Here is a 17,096-nt window from a genome sequence, read left to right on the forward strand (position 1 = left end):
AAGTAACATACCGATAGACAAAGGGAATTGTATACGGGATTGATTGAATCCCCGACATCGTGGTTCATCCGATGAGATCATTGTGGAACATGTGGGAGCCAACATGGGTATCCAGATCCCGCTGTTGGTTATTGACCGGAGAACGTCTCGGTCATGTCTGCATGGTTCCCGAACCCGTAGGGTCTACACACTTAAGGTTCGATGACGCTAGGGTTATAGGGAAAGTATGTACGTGGTTACCAAATGTTGTTCGGAGTCCCGGATGAGATCCCGGACGTCACGAGGAGTTCCGGAATGGTCCGGAGGTAAAGATTTATATATGGGAAGTCCTGTTTTGGTCACTGGAAAGGTTTCGGGTGTTATCGGTAATGTACCGGGACCACCGGGAGGGTCCCGGGGGTCCACCAAGTGGGGCCACCAGCCCCAGAAGGCTGCGTGGGCCAAGTGTGGGAGGGGACCAGCCCCAGGTGGGCTGGTGCGCCCCCCCACCAAGGCCCAAGGCGCATGGGAGAGTGGGAGGGGGCAAACCCTAGGTCCAGATGGGCCTTAAGGCCCACCCTAGTGGCGCCCCCCCCTCTCCTCCCCTTGGCCGCACCCTAGATGGGTTTGGGGGCTGCCGCCACCCCTGGGGAGGGAACCCTAGATGGGGGCACAGCCCCTCCCCTTCCCCCTATATATACTGGAGGTATTTGGGGCTGCCAGACACGTGAGAACACCTCTCTCTTGGCACAGCCCTTCCCCTCTCCCTTCTCCTCTCCTACGGTGCTTGGCGAAGCCCTGCAGGATTGCCACGCTCCTCCACCACCACCACGCCATCATGCTGCTGCTGGATGGAGTCTTCCCCAACCTCTCCCTCTCTCCTTGCTGGATCAAGGCGTGGGAGACGTCACCGGGCTGCACGTGTGTTGAACGCGGAGGCGCCGTGGTTTGGCGCTTAGATCGGAATCAACCGCGATCTGAATCGCTACGAGTACGACTCCTTCATCCGCGTTCTTGCAACGCTTCCGCATCGCGATCTACAATGGTATGTAGATGCACTCCCCTTCCCCTCGTTGCTAGATTACTCCATAGATTGATCTTGGTGATGCGTAGAAAATTTTGAATTTCTGCTACGTTCCCCAACAGTGGCATCATGAGCTAGGTCTATGCGTAGTTTCTATGCACGAGTAGAACACAAAGCAGTTGTGGGCGTAGATGTTGCCAATTCTTCTTGCCGCTACTAGTCTTATCTTGTTTCGGCGGCATTGTGGGATGAAGCGGCCCGGACCGACCTTACACGTACGCTTACGTGAGACAGGTTCCACCGACTGACATGCACTAGTTGCATAAGGTGGCTAGCGGGTGTCTGTCTCTCCCACTTTAGTCGGAACGGATTCGATGAAAAGGGTCCTTATGAAGGGTAAATAGAAATTGGCATATCACGTTGTGGTTTTACGTAGGTAAGAAACGTTCTTGCTAGAAACCTATACAAGCCACGTAAAAACTTGCAACAACAATTAGAGGACGTCTAACTTGTTTTTGCAGCATGTGCTATGTGATGTGATATGGCCAGAAGATGTGATGAATGATATATGTGATGTATGAGATTGATCATATTCTTGTAATAGGAATCACGACTTGCATGTCGATGAGTATGACAACCGGCAGGAGCCATAGGAGTTGTCTTTATTTTTTGTATGACCTGCGTGTCATTGAATAACGCCATGTAAATTACTTTACTTTATTGCTAAGCGCGTTAGCCATAGAAGTAGAAGTAATCGTTGGCGTGACAACTTCATGAAGACACAATGATGGAGATCATGGTGTCATGTCGGTGACAAAGATGATCATGGTGCCCCGAAGATGGAGATCAAAGGAGCAAAATGATATGGGCCATATCATGTCACTATTTGATTGCATGTGATGTTTATCATGTTATGCATCTTATTTGCTTAGAACGACGGTAGTAAGTAAGATGATCCCTTATAATAATTTCAAGAAAGTGTTCCCCCTAACTGTGCACCGTTGCGAAGGTTCGTTGTTTCGAAGCACCACGTGATGATCGGGTGTGATAGATTCTAACGTTCGAATACAACGGGTGTTGACGAGCCTAGCATGTACAGACATGGCCTCGGAACACATGCGAAACACTTAGGTTGACTTGACGAGCCTAGCATGTACACACATGGCCTCGGAACACAAGAGACCGAAAGGTCGAACATGAGTCGTATAGTAGATACGATCAACATGGAGATGTTCACCGATGATGACTAGTCCGTCTCACGTGATGATCGGACACGGCCTAGTTTGACTCGGATCATGTATCACTTAGATGACTAGAGGGATGTCTATCTGAGTGGGAGTTCATTAATCAGATGAACTCAATTATCATGAACATAGTCAAAAGGTCTTTGCAAATTATGTCATAGCTTGCGCTTTAGTTCTACTGTTTAAGATATGTTCCTAGAGAAAATTTAGTTGAAAGTTGGTAGTAGCAATTATGCGGACTGGGTCCGTAAACTGAGGATTGTCCTCATTGCTGCACAGAAGGCTTATGTCCTTAATGCACCACTCGGTGTGCTGAACCTCAGCGTCGTCTGTAGATGTTGCGAAACATCTGACATACACGTCTTGATGACTACGTGATAGTTCAGTGCGTAATGCTAACGGTTTAGAATTGTGGCACCAAAGACGGTTTTTGAAACGTCGCAGAACATATGAGATGTTCCGAAGACTGAAATTGGGATTTCGGACTAGTGCCCATGTCAAGAGGTATGAGACCTCTGACAAGTTTCTTAAGCCTGCAAACTGAGGGAGAAAAGCTCAATCGTTGAGCATGTGCTCAGATTGTCTGAGTACCACAATCGCTTGAATCGAGTGGGAGTTAATCTTCCAGATGAGATAGTGATGGTTCTCCATAGTCACTGCCACCAAGCTATTAGAGCTTCGTGATGAACTAGAACATATCAGGGATAGATATGATGATCCTTGAGCAACTCGCGATGTTTGACACCGCGAAAGTAGAAATCAAGAAGGAGCATCGATTGTTGATGGTTAGTAAAACCACTAGTTTCTAGAAGGGCAAGGGCAAGAAGGGATACTTCATGAAACAGCAAATCATTTGCTGCTCTAGCGAAGAATCCCAAAGTTAAACCCAAACCCGAGACTAAGTGCTCCTGTAATGAGGGGAACGGTCACTGAAGCAGAACTACCCTAGATACTTGGTAGATGAGAAGGCAGGCAAGGTCGACAGAAGTATATTGGATATACATTATATGAATGTGTACTTTACTAGTACTCCTAGCAGCACCAGGGTATTAGATACCGGTTCGGTTGCTAAGTGTTAGTAACTCGAAATAAAAGCTGCGGAATAGACGGAGACTAGCTAAAGGTGAGATGACGATATGTGTTGGAAGTGTTTCCAAGGTTGATGTGATCAAGCATCGCATGCTCCCTCTACCATCGAGATTTGGTGTTTGCGTTGAGCATGATTGGATTATGTTTATCGCAATACGGTTATTCATTTAAGGAGAATAATGGTTACTCTGTTTATTTGAATAATACCTTCAATGGTCTTGCACCTAAAATGAATCTCGATCGCAGTGATACACATGTTCATGCCAAAAGATATAAAATAGTAATGATAGTACCACATACTTGTGGCACTGCCATTTGAGTCATATTGGTATAGAACGCATGAAGAAGCTCCATGTAGATGGATCTTTGTACTCAGTCGTTTTTGAAAAGATTGAGACATGCGAACCATGTCTGTTGGTATATATGCATGAAGAAACTCCATGCAGATGGATCGTTTGGACTCACTTGATTTTGAATCACTTGAGACATGCAAATCATACCACATGGGCAAGATGACTGAAAGGCCTCGTTTTCAGTAAGATGAACAAGAGAGCAACTTGTTGGAAGTAATACATTTGATGTGTGCAGTCCAATGAGTGCTGAGGCATGCAGTGGATATCGTTATGTTCTTACTTCACAGATGATTTGAGTAGATGTTGAGTGTATTTACTTGATGAAACACAAGTCTGAATTATTGAAAGGTTCAAGTAATTTCAGAGTGAAGTTGAAGATCGTCGTGACAAGAGGATAAAATGTCTATGATCATAGAGATATCTGAGTTACGAGTTTGGCACACAATTAAGACATTGTGGAAAGTGTTTCACAATTAATACCGCCTGGAACACCATAGTGTGATGGTGTGTCCGGACATCATAGCTGCACCCTATTGGATATGGTGCATACCATGATGTTTCTTATCGAATTACCACTATCGTTTATGGGTTAGGCATTAGAGACAACCGCATTCACTTTAAAGGGGCACCACGCAATTCCGTTGAGACGACACCGTTTAGAGAAACCTAAGTTGCCGTTTCTTAAAAGTTTGGGGCTGCCAAGCTTATGTGAAAAAGTTTCAGGCTGATAAGCTCGAACCCAAAGCGGATAAATACATCTTCATAAGAATACCCAAAACAGTTGGGTATACCTCCTATTTCAGATCTGGAAGCAAAAGTAATTGCTTCTAGAAACGAGTCCTTTCTCGAGGAAAAGTTTCTCTCGAAAGAATTGAGTGGGAGGATGGTGGAGACTTGATAAGGTTATTGAACCGTCACTTCAACTAGTGTGTAGCAGGGCACAGGAAGTTGTTCCTGTGGCACCTATACCAATTGAAGTGGAAGCTTATGATAGTGATCATGAAACTTCGGATCAAGTCACCACCAAACCTCGTAGGACGACGAGGATGCGTGCTACTTCAGAGTGGTACGTGATCCTGTCTGAGATATCATGTTGTTGGACAATACTGAACCTACGAGCTATGGAGAAGCGATGGTGGGCCCATATTCCGACAAATGGTTAGAAGCCATGAAATTCGAGATAAATGGATCTTTGAGAAGAAGACAGACGTGGACGGTAATGTTACCGTCTATGAAGCTCGACTTGTGGCAAAGAGTATTTCCACAAGTTCAAGGAGTTGACTACGATGAGATTTTCTCATCCGTAGCGATGCTTAAGTCCGTCGGAATCATGTTAGCATTAGCTGCATTTATGAAATCTAGCAGATGGATGTCAAAACAAGTTTCCTTACCAGTTTTTGTAAGGAAAGGTTGTATGTGATACAATCAGAAAGGTTTTGTCGATCCTAAGGATGCTAAAAGGTATGCTAGCTCCAGCGATCCTTCCATGGATTAGAGCAAGCATCTCGGAGTCAGAATATACGCTTTGATGGAGTGATCAAAGTTTTTGGGTTTATAAAAAGTTTGTTAGAAACTTGTATTTACAATAAAGTGAGTGGGAGCGCTACAACATTTCTGATAAGTATATGTGAATGACATATTGTTGATCCGAAATGATGTAAAATTTCTGGAAAGCATAAAGGGTTGTTTGAAAGGAGTTTTTCAAAGGAAGACCTGGATAAAGCTGCTTACATATTGGGCATCAAGATCTATAGAGATAGATCAAGACGCCCGATGATACTTTCAAAGAACGCACATCTTAACATGATTTTGAAAGAGTTCAAAATAGATCAGCAAAGAAGGAGTTCTTGGCTGTGTTACAAGGTGTGAGTATTGAGTAAGACTCAAGACCTGACCACAGCAGAAGAGAGAGAAAGGACGAAGGTCGTCCCCTATGCTTTAGACGTAGGCTCTATAGTATGCTATGCTGTGTACCGCACATGTAGTGTGCATTGCCATGAGTTGGTCAAGGGGTACAATAGTGATCCGGGAATGGATCACATGACAGCGGTCAAACTTATCCTTAGTATCTAGTGGACTAAGGAATTTTCTCGATTATGGAGGTGAAAAGGAGTTCGTCGTAAAGGGTTACGTCGATGCGAACTTTGACACTAATCCAGATGACTCTGAGTAGTAAACCAGATTCGTATAGTAGAGCAGTTATTTGAAATGGCTCCAAGTAGCGCGTGGTAGCATCCACAAGATGACATAGATATTCGTAAAGCACACACGGATCTGAAAGGTTCAGACCCGTTGACTAAATAACCTCTCTCACAAGCATAACATGATCAAACCAGAACTCATTGAGTGTTAATCACATAGAGATGTGAACTAGATTGTTGACTCTAGTAAACTCTTTGGATGTTGGTCACATGGTGATGTGACCTGTGAGTGTTAATCACATGGTGATGTGGACTAGATTATTGACTCTAGTGCAAGTGGGAGACTGTTGGAAATATTCCCTAGAGGCAATAATAAACTGGTTATTATTATATTTCCTTGTTCACGATAATCGTTTATTATCCATGCTAGAATTGTATTGATAGGAAACTCAGATACATGTGTGGATACATAGACAACACCATGTCCCTAGTAAGCCTCTAGTTGACTAGCTCGTTGATCAATGGATGGTTACGGTTTCCTGACCATGGACATTGGATGTCGTTGATAATGGGATCACATCATTAGGAGAATGATGTGATGGACGAGACCCAATCCTAAGCCTAGCACAAGATCGTGTAGTTCGTTTGCTCAGAGCTTTTCTAATGTCAAGTATCAGTTCCTTAGACCATGAGATTGTGCAACTCCCGGATACCGTAGGAATGCTTTGGGTGTACCAAACGTCACAACGTAACTGGGTGGCTATAAAGGTGCACTACAGGTATCTCCGAAAGTGTCTGTTGGGTTGGCACGAATCGAGACTGGGATTTGTCACTCCGTGTAAATGGAGAGGTATCTCTGGGCCCACTCGGTAGGACATCATCATAATGTGCACAATGTGACCAAGGAGTTGATCACGGGATGATGTGAGTTACGGAACGAGTAAAGAGACTTGCCGGTAACGAGATTGAACAAGGTATAGGGATACCGACGATCGAATCTCGGGCAAGTAACATACTGATAGACAAAGGGAATTGTATACGAGATTGATTGAATCCCCGACATCGTGGTTCATCCGATGAGATCATCGTGGAACATGTGGGAGCCAACATGGGTATCCAGATCCCGCTGTTGGTTATTGACCGGAGAACGTCTCGGTCATGTCTGCATGGTTCCCGAACCCGTAGGGTCTACACACTTAAGGTTCGATGATGCTAGGGTTATAGGGAAAGTATGTACGTGGTTACCGAATGTTGTTCGGAGTCCCGGATGAGATCCCGGACGTCACGAGGAGTTCCGGAATGGTCCGGAGGTAAAGATTTATATATGGGAAGTCCTGTTTTGGTTACCGAAAAGGTTTCGGGTGTTATCAGTAATGTACCGGGACCACCGAGAGGGGCCCGGGGGTCCACCAAGGGGACCACCAGCCCCAGAAGGCTGCGTGGGCCAAGTGTGGGAGGGGACCAGCCCCAGGTGGGCTGGTGCGCCCCCCACCAAGGCCCAAGGCGCATGGGAGAGTGGGAGGGGGCAAACCCTAGGTCCAGATGGACCTTAAGGCCCACCCTAGTGGCGCCCCCCTCTCCTCCCCTTGGCCGCACCCTAGATGGGTTTGGGGGCTGCCGCCACCCCTGGAGAGGGAACCCTAGATGGGGGCACAGCCCCTCCCCTTCCTCTATATATACTGGAGGTATTTGGGGCTGCCAGACACGTGAGAACACCTCTCTCTTGGCGCAGCCCTTCCCCTCTCCCTTCTCCTCTCCTACGGTGCTTGGCGAAGCCCTGCAGGATTGCCACGCTCCTCCACCACCACCACGCCGTCGTGCTGCTGCTGGATGGAGTCTTCCCCAACCTCTCCCTCTCTCCTTGCTGGATCAAGGCGTGGGAGACGTCACCGGGCTGCACGTGTGTTGAACGCGGAGGCGCCGTGGTTCGGCGCTTAGATCGGAATCAACCGCGATCTGAATCGCTACGAGTACGACTCCTTCATCCGCGTTCTTGCAATGCTTCCGCATCGCGATCTACAATGGTATGTAGATGCACTCCCCTTCCCCTCGTTGCTAGATTACTCCATAGATTGATCTTGGTGATGCGTAGAAAATTTTGAATTTCTGCTACGTTCCCCAACAGTTCCCCCCTCCGGCAGGGTACCGAAATAGGGTCCCGATTGGTTTTTGGTGGCTACAGAGGCTTGCGGCGGCGGAACTCCCGATCTATTCTGATCCTCGATGTTTTTAGGGTATATGGATATATATAGGCGAAAGAAGTCGGTCAGGGGAGCCATGAGGGGCCCACGAGGGCCCCCCCTGCCTCGTGCCTTCCTTGTTGCTTCCCTTACGTATACTCCAAGTCTTCTGGATTGCTTCCGTTCCAAAAATAACTTTCCCGAAGGTTTCATTCCGTTTGGACTCCGTTTGATATTCCTTTTCTGCGAAACAGTGAAACAAGGAAAAAAACAGAAACTGGCACTAGGCTCTGGGTTAATACGTTAGTCCCAAAAATAATATAAAAGTGTTTAATAAAGCTCATAAACGTCCAAAACAGATAATATAATGGCGTGAATACTTCATAAATTATAGATACGTTGGAGACGTATCAGCATCCCCAAGCTTAATTCCTGCTCATCCTCGCGTAGGTAAATGATAAAAGAAAGAATTTATGAAGTGTGAATGCTAGCAGGTGCACAAGTTTGATCAATGATAATTTTTCAATCACCTTTTCTAGCATCATCATATGTCATAACAGTAGTTCAACTCATAGAACTTTTCATGATCAAGTAACAAACTATTCACATGTTAAAGTATAGATCATAAACTTTCTTGAAAACTGACAAACCGTGTTATTAGTCATCAAACAATTACAATTCATCTTATTTTCAGGAAGAGTCTATGCCAGAGCTTTGATTCAGCAAACTTCACATACTCAACTATCATTTAGTCTTCCATGATTGCTACCCCTCAAATCATATTTTTAGAACAAATAGTATTCATCGAACACAGAGAAAGAGAGAGGCTTAATGTTTCTCCTCCCAACCTTTTACCTCAAGGGTAATGTCAACAGTAATAATTCATGCTCAAATATATTTGAATGGCCATATATGCTCAGATCTTTCCATCACATGATGCTTGCAAACTAAAGAGTAGGTTGGAATGAGAAGGAATACTACTGACTCTTGCATAAAAGTAAAAGATAGGCCCTTCGCAGAGGGAAGCAGGGATTTGCAGAGGTGCTAGAGCTCGAAGCTAAAACAGAGATGGAAATAATTTTGAGAGGTATGCTTTCATTGTCAACATAACGACCAAGAGTTCCCGATATCTTTCATACTAGATACATTATAGGCGGTTCCCACGCAGAAAGGTAAAGTTTTTACTCCCCCTCCACCAACATTCACACTCCACGGCTTGTCCGAAACAACGGGTGCCGTCCAACTATCAACATTCCTGGGGGAGTTTTGTTTAAATTATTTGCGAATTTGTTTTTGGTCTTTTGATCATAGGACTGGGCATCCCAGTTACCAGCCATTTTCTCGTGAATGATGAGCGGAGTCCACTCATCGTGAGAATAACCCACCTAGCATGGAAGATACTGACAGCCCCTAGTCGCTACATGAGCGATTCGGGCATACAAAACAGATTATTATTTGAAGGTTTAGAGTTTGGCACATGCAAATTTACTTGGAACGGCAGGTAAATACCGCATATAGGTAGATATGGTGGACACTCATGGAAGAAACTTGGTTCAAGGAATTTGGATGCACAAGCAGTATTCCCGCTTAGTATAGATATTTTGGCTAGCAAAGGATTCTAAATAGCAAGCACCACATGTTAGAGGATCCATAACAATATAACTTCTATACAAATATACCCAAACATAACTCATTATGTTGTCTTCCTTGTCCAACTTCAACTAATTTGCTCAGGTTTGAAAATGATTAATGGGGCTCACAATCATAGAAGATGTCCAAGATAGTATATTTATATGTGAAATCTCTCTTCCGTCAATATTCTTTCATGAATTGTTTGAGTGACCAATACAATGCTTGCTAACCTTCAATAAATTTACCACATCTACTTATTATATGTGAAGTCATTACTCCCCATGGGATAAGCATATGAAACATATATAGTTTCAGATTTATGACATTCAAATCATTCAACCATTTACTCATAGGATATAAGTGAAGCACATGAGTAAATGACAAACTACTCCAAAAAGATATAAGTGAAGATCAATGAGTAGTTAAATAATTATGTAGCTATGTGAAGACTCTCTCTCATTTAAGAATTTCATATCTTGATACTTTATTCAAAAATCAAGCAAAACAAAATAAAATAAAATGACGCTCCAAGCAAAACACATATCATGTGGTGAATAAAAATATAGCTCCAAGTAAAGTTACCGATGAACGAAGACGAAAGAGGGGATGCCATCCGGGGAATCCCCAAGCTTAGGCTCTTGTTTGTCCTTGAATATTACCTTGGGGTGCCTTGGGCATCCCCAAGCTTAGGCTCTTTCCACTCCTTATTCCATAGTCCATCGAATCTTTACCCAAAACTTGAAAACTTCACAACACAAAACTTAACAGAAAACTCGTAAGCTCCGTTAGTATAAGAAAATAAATCACCACTTAGGTACTGTTGTGAACTCATTATAAATTCATATTGGTGTAATATCTACTGTATTACAACTTGTCTATGGTTCATACCCTCCGATACTACTCATAGATTCATCAAAATAAGCAAACAACACATAGAAAACAGAATCTGTCAAAAACAGAACAGTCTGTAGTAATCTGTATCAAACGCAAACTTCTGGAACTCAAACAATTCTACCAAAATATAAAGACCTAGATAATTTGATTATTGATCTTCTGCAATTGGAATCAGTATTTTATCACGTTCTGGTGATTTTAAACAATTGTTTTCGTGAACAGAAAGTTTCTGGAATTTTCAGCAAGATCAAATAACTATCATCCAAGAAGATCCTATAGGTCTTACTTGGCACAAACACTAATTAAAACATAAAACCACATCTAACCAGAGGCTAGATCAGATATTTATTACTAAACAGAACCAAAAATAAAGAACAAAAATAAAAATTGGGTTGCCTCCCAACAAGCGCTAACGTTTAACGCCCCTAGCTAGGCATGATGATTTCAATGATGCTCGCATAAAGGATAAGAATTTAAACATAAAGAGAGCATCATGAAGAATATGACTAGCACATTTAAGTCTAACCCACTTCCTATGCATAGGGATTTTGTGAGCAAACAGCTTATGGGAACAAGAATCAACTTGCATGGGAAGGTAAAACAAGCATAACTTCAAGATTTTAAGCACATAGAGAGGAAACTTGATATTATTGCAATATGTAGAAGCATATGATCCTCTCTCATAATAATTTTCAGTAGCACCATGAATGAATTCAACCATATAACCAGCACATAAAGTATTCTTTTCATGATCTACAAGCATAGAAAATTTACTACTCTCCACATAAGCAAAATTCTTCTCATTCGGAATAGTGGGAGTATCATAAGAAACTCGAATACTATAAATTATTTCCACATTAAAAGAGTAATGTTCAGAAAAAGGGTAATCATAATCATGACAAGTTTTATAAATATAATCATCACTACTTTTTATAGCATAAGTATCATCACAATAATCATCATAAGTAGCAACTTTGTTCTCATCATAATCAATTGAAACCTCTTCCGAAATAGTGGATTCATCACTAAATAAAGTCATGACCTCTCCAAATCCACTTTCATGATTATCACAATAAGATTCAACACCCTCAAAAATAGTGGGATCATTACTTTCTAAAGTTGACACTCTTCCAAACCCACTTTCATCAATATAGTCATCATAAGTAGGAGGCATGCTATCATCATAACAAACTTGCATATCAAAACTTGGGGGGCTAGAAATATCATCTTCATTAAACATAGCATCCCCAAGCTTGGGACAAACATTAATTGCAGCAAATATATTCTCAAACATGTCATCTTCATCAAACATAGCATCCCCAAGCTTGGGCCTTTTCATATCATAAGCATAATCACTCTCATCATTAATATTATGGATAGCACCAATAGTATAGCAATTATCATCATCACAATTAGAAATAGGAGCAACATCATCTGGGAGAGATACCTTTCTACCTTTACTTCTTCGTCTTTTCTTTTTCTTCTTCACATCATATGTGGGTTTAACCCTCTTTTTTGAGCTCCTTATTGATGAGATTGGTTGGATAGAAGGCTCCTCCTCGTTACCTGATTCATCATAAGAAATAATAGGAGAATATTGGGAAGTCTCTTCCCTTTCGTTAGTATTCTCTTCATCTTCTATTTGTTTCCTCTTCTTTATGTAATTGGCAATATAAGGATTTTCAATGCAATTCACCGCACAATACATATAAATTTCTTCTAGATCAATATCGAGGAATTTCTCAAGGTTATATTCTGGAATATGCTTAGTTTGACGTTTCATTTCTTCATAACCCAAAAGCAAATTAAGTTCATTATGATGTGCAAGGGAAATCAAGTCATCACAATTTTTGGACACGATTCGATCATGAAACAATTTGCATTTGATATTTAAATGACCATGTTTATTGCAAAGTTCACAAGTATGGCGAAGAAATTTTAAATTTTCAGCACAAACATCTAGCCTTTCTTGCAACCATTTAGTTTCCAAATACTTATGCCTCTTGCAAAATCTATTTTCCCTGTTTGGTATGTACTTGCAAACTCTATGCACTCCACAAAATCGACATGCTTATAAGAGATATTTTCATCATGACTAGTGCAACCATCAATAGTACCATGGATATTCAAGGAGTTCATACTGACAACATTGCAATCATGCTCATAATTCAAAGATTTAGTGCCAAACATTTTAATGCATTCTTCTTCTAACACTTTGGCACAATTTTCCTTTCCATCATACTCACGAAAGATATTAAAAAGATGAAGCGTATGAGGCAAACTCAATTCCATTTTTTTGTAGTTTTCTTTTATAAACTAAACTAGTGATAAAACAAGAAACTAAAAGATTCGATTGCAAGATCTAAAGATATACCTTCAAGCACTAACCTCCCCAGCAACGGCGCCAGAAAAGAGCTTGATGTCTACTACACAACCTTCTTCTTGTAGACGTTGTTGGGCCTCCAAGTGCAGAGGTTTGTAGGACAATAGCAAATTTTCCTCAAGTGGATGACCTAAGGTTTATCAATCTGTGGGAGGCGTAGGATGAAGATGGTCTCTCTCAAACAACCCTGCAACCAAATAACAAAGAGTCCCTTGTGTCCCCAACACACCCAATACAATGGTAAATTGTATAGGTGCACTAGTTCGGCGAAGAGATGGTGATACAAGTGCAATATGGATGGTAGATAAAGGTTTTTGTAATCTGAGAATATAAAAACAGCAAGGTAACTTATGATAAAAGTGAGCACAAACGGTATTGCAATGCTAGGAAACAAGGCCTAGGGTTCATACTTTCACTAGTGCAAGTTCTCTCAACAATAATAACATAATTGGATCATATAACTATCCCTCAACATGCAACAAAGATTCACTCCAAAGTCACTAATAGCGGAGAACAAACGAAGAGATTATGGTAGGGTACGAAACCACCTCAAAGTTATTCTTTCGGATCGATCTATTCAAGAGTTCGTACTAGAATAACACCTTAAGACACATATCAACCAAAACCCTAATGTCACCTAGATACTCCAATGTCACCTCAAGTATCCGTGGGTATGATTATACGATATGCATCACACAATCTCAGATTCATCTATTCAACCAACACAAAGTACTTCAAAGAGTGCCCCAAAGTTTCTACCGGAGAGTCAAGACGAAAACGTGTGCCAACCCCTATGCATAGGTTCATGGGCGGAACCCGCAAGTTGATCACCAAAACATACATCAAGTGGATCACGTGATATCCCATTGTCACCACAGATAAGCACGGCAAGACATACATCAAGTGTTCTCAAATCCTTAAAGACTCACTCCGATAAGATTACTTCAAAGGGAAAACTCAATCCATTACAAGAGAGTAGAGGGGGAGAAACATCATAAGATCCAACTACAATAGCAATGCTCGCGATACATCAAGATCGTATCACCTCAAGAACACGAGAGAGAGAGAGATCAAACGCATAGCTACTGGTACATACCCTCAGCCCCGAGGGTGAACTACTCCCTCCTCATCATGGAGAGCGCCGGGATGATGAAGATGGCCACCGGTGACGGTTCCCCCCCCCTTCGGCAGGGTGCCCGAACAGGGTCCCGATTGGTTTTTGGTGGCTACAGAGGCTTGCGGCAGCGGAACTCCCGATCTATTCTGTTCCTCGATGTTTGGGTATATGGATATATATAGGCGAAAGAAGTCGGTCAGGGGAGCCACGAGGGTGGGGGGAGAGCCCCCCGCCTCGTGCCTTCCTCGTTGCTTCCCTTACGTATACTCCAAGTCTTCTGGATTGCTTCCGATCCAAAAATAACTTTCTCGAAGGTTTCATTCCGTTTGGACTCCGTTTGATATTCCTTTTCTGCGAAACACTGAAACAAGGAAAAAACAGAAACTGGCACTGGGCTCTGGGTTAATAGGTTAGTCCCAAAAATAATATAAAAGTGTTTAATAAAGCCCATAAACATCCAAAACAGATAATATAATGGCATGAATACTTCATAAATTATAGATACGTTGGAGACGTATCACAGGTGTCTGCATTGTATAATTTGACGTCGAAGGTATAACCATGCTCGGTCTTCAAGTAAACTCTCTATACCTCCATAGTTTTGTTAGGACTAAAACCTATCTTATCCAAGTGTGACGCCCTCGATTCAATCGTACACTAATCATACACGCAAATGTGTACGATCAAGATCAAGGACTCATGGGAAGATATCACAACACAACTCTAGACACAAATTAAAAAAATACAAGCTTTATATTACAAGCTAGGGGCCTCGAGGGCTCGCATACATAAGCTCGAATACACAAGAGTCAGCGGAAGCAACAATATCTGAGTACAGACATGAGTTAGACAAGTTTGCCTTAAGAAGGCTAGCACAAAAGCAACATCGATCGAAAAGGCAAGGCCTACTGCATGGGAGCCTCCTAACTACTCCTAGACGTCGGCGGTCTCCACGTGGTAGTAGGCATCGACGGTGGCATATGGCTCCTGGGCTCCGACATCTGGTTTCATCAACCGGAAAGAAGAAGAAAGGGGGAAAAGGGGGAGCAAAGCAACCGTGAGTACTCATCCAAAGTACTCGCAAGCAAGGATCTACACTACATATGCATTGGTATAAATGAAAATGGGTTGTATCTGTGGACTGAACTGCAGAATGACAGAAGAGAAGGGGAAAGCCTAGCCTATCGAAGACTAGCATCTTCTGGAAACCACCATCTTGCAGCAACATGAGGGAGTAGAGCAGCATAAAGTAAAGTAGTAGAAGTGTTATCAACCTCGGCCAGAGATCCTTTCTCGACTCCCTGTGAGAAAGCAATGCCAGATTCATACTATCCTTTTCTATTATCCATTTCTCATCTCAAGTATCCAGTTCTAGTTGTATTGATTGGGATACAACTCCAAGTGTCCGTTACCGTAGGACAGGCTATCGATAGATGTTTTCTTCCCTGCAGGGGTGCACCAACTTACCCACTACGCTCGATTAACTGCGGATGGACACACTTTCCTGGGTCATGCCCGGCCTCGGCCAAACAATACGCCGCAACCCGACCTAGGCTTAATAGAGAGGTCAAGCATGCCGGACTAAACCTATGCCCCCAAGGGTCATGGGCCATCGCTCCGGAAACTCCTGCACATTGCGTGGGTGGCCGGTGAGCAGACCTAGCTACCTCCTTCAAAAAGGCAGGTGCTTACTAGTCCAACCCGGCGCACCGCTCAGTCGCTGACGTCTATTAAGCTTCGGCTGATGCATACGACACAGAACGCCCATACTATGCCCACGTGATGGTTAGTGCTATCAGGCCAGAGGCCCCTCGGATCAAATATCCAAATCGTAGTGGATTAGGAACGCGCGGTAACAAGCAGAGACTCACGAAAGATGTGACCCCGTTGCCCCGTCTCGAGGGCTTGCGGTAAGGGCTAGGAATGCCCGGTCACGCCTCGTAATTATCTCACGGGCACTCTCCAGGTCAACCCGACTCCAAATCACTCGCAATTAAGCTCGCGCGGGTACCCCTCAGGGTCGACCCGTCTTTAGTAAGATGGTTCAGTGTAAAGTCATGTTAACCATAGTAACTGTGTGTCTAACACCAAGGGGAAAACCTGAGGACTCACCCTCGACGGATTCCACTCGATGTAATCATCAAGGTGAACATAAGAGGATCCACCCTTGAGGTTGACACTTGAGGGGTTGCATGACAGAGTCGTATCGGAAGTGGTTAAGGTGGAATCACCCTTGATGACCACGACCGAATAGCTACACTATAGGGTTAACATCAGAAGTGCTGATGAGGTCTCACCCTGGGCACTCGACGGTAACTCTGCAGAGTCAAGCAACAAAAGGGGCGTGATGTGATGTGAGGTGTCGGGCTCTGGTCTTCGATCCCGTTGATCGGGTCTTCGAACATAAAGCGGGGCAACCAGGACAAGGTGGGGGTCACTGATGGATCACTAACCAACCTATACTAAGCAGTTTAGGATAAGCAGGTAAGGTACAATGAGCAGGTTACAAAAGCAGGCTATGCATCAGAATAGGAGCAAACAATAACAGTAGCAAAATCAAATGCAAGCATGAGAGAATGGAATGGGTGATATCGGGATGATCAAAGGGGGGGCTTGCCTGGTTGCTCTGGCAAGGAGGGGTCGTCGTCGACGTAGTCGATCACAGGGGCGGCATCGGTCTCGGGGTCTACCGGAGAGAAGAGGGGGAAGAAACAATAAATATAAAGCAAACATAGCATCACAAAGCATAACATGGCAATATGATGTGTCGGGTATGAACTAACGCAATGCTAGACATTGCAGACGGAGAAGGAAACATCCGGAGGGGTTTTTCCGACGTCTGGCGTTTTCCGGACAGATGAAAAGAGAGGGGACGGTTCCATGTTCAGCATGCTAGGGGCATGTGACAGATGAACGGACCGCGTATCCGGATTCGTTGGATTTTTGTGAGCAACTTTCATGTAGAAAACATTTTCATCCGAGTTACGGTTTATTTACTACGAATTTCTAAAGATTAAAGTATTTTCTGGAATTATTTAAATTAACAGAAATTCATTATGA

This window comes from Triticum aestivum, chromosome 1D (assembly GCF_018294505.1).
Source record: "Triticum aestivum cultivar Chinese Spring chromosome 1D, IWGSC CS RefSeq v2.1, whole genome shotgun sequence".
Taxonomy (NCBI): domain Eukaryota; kingdom Viridiplantae; phylum Streptophyta; class Magnoliopsida; order Poales; family Poaceae; genus Triticum; species Triticum aestivum.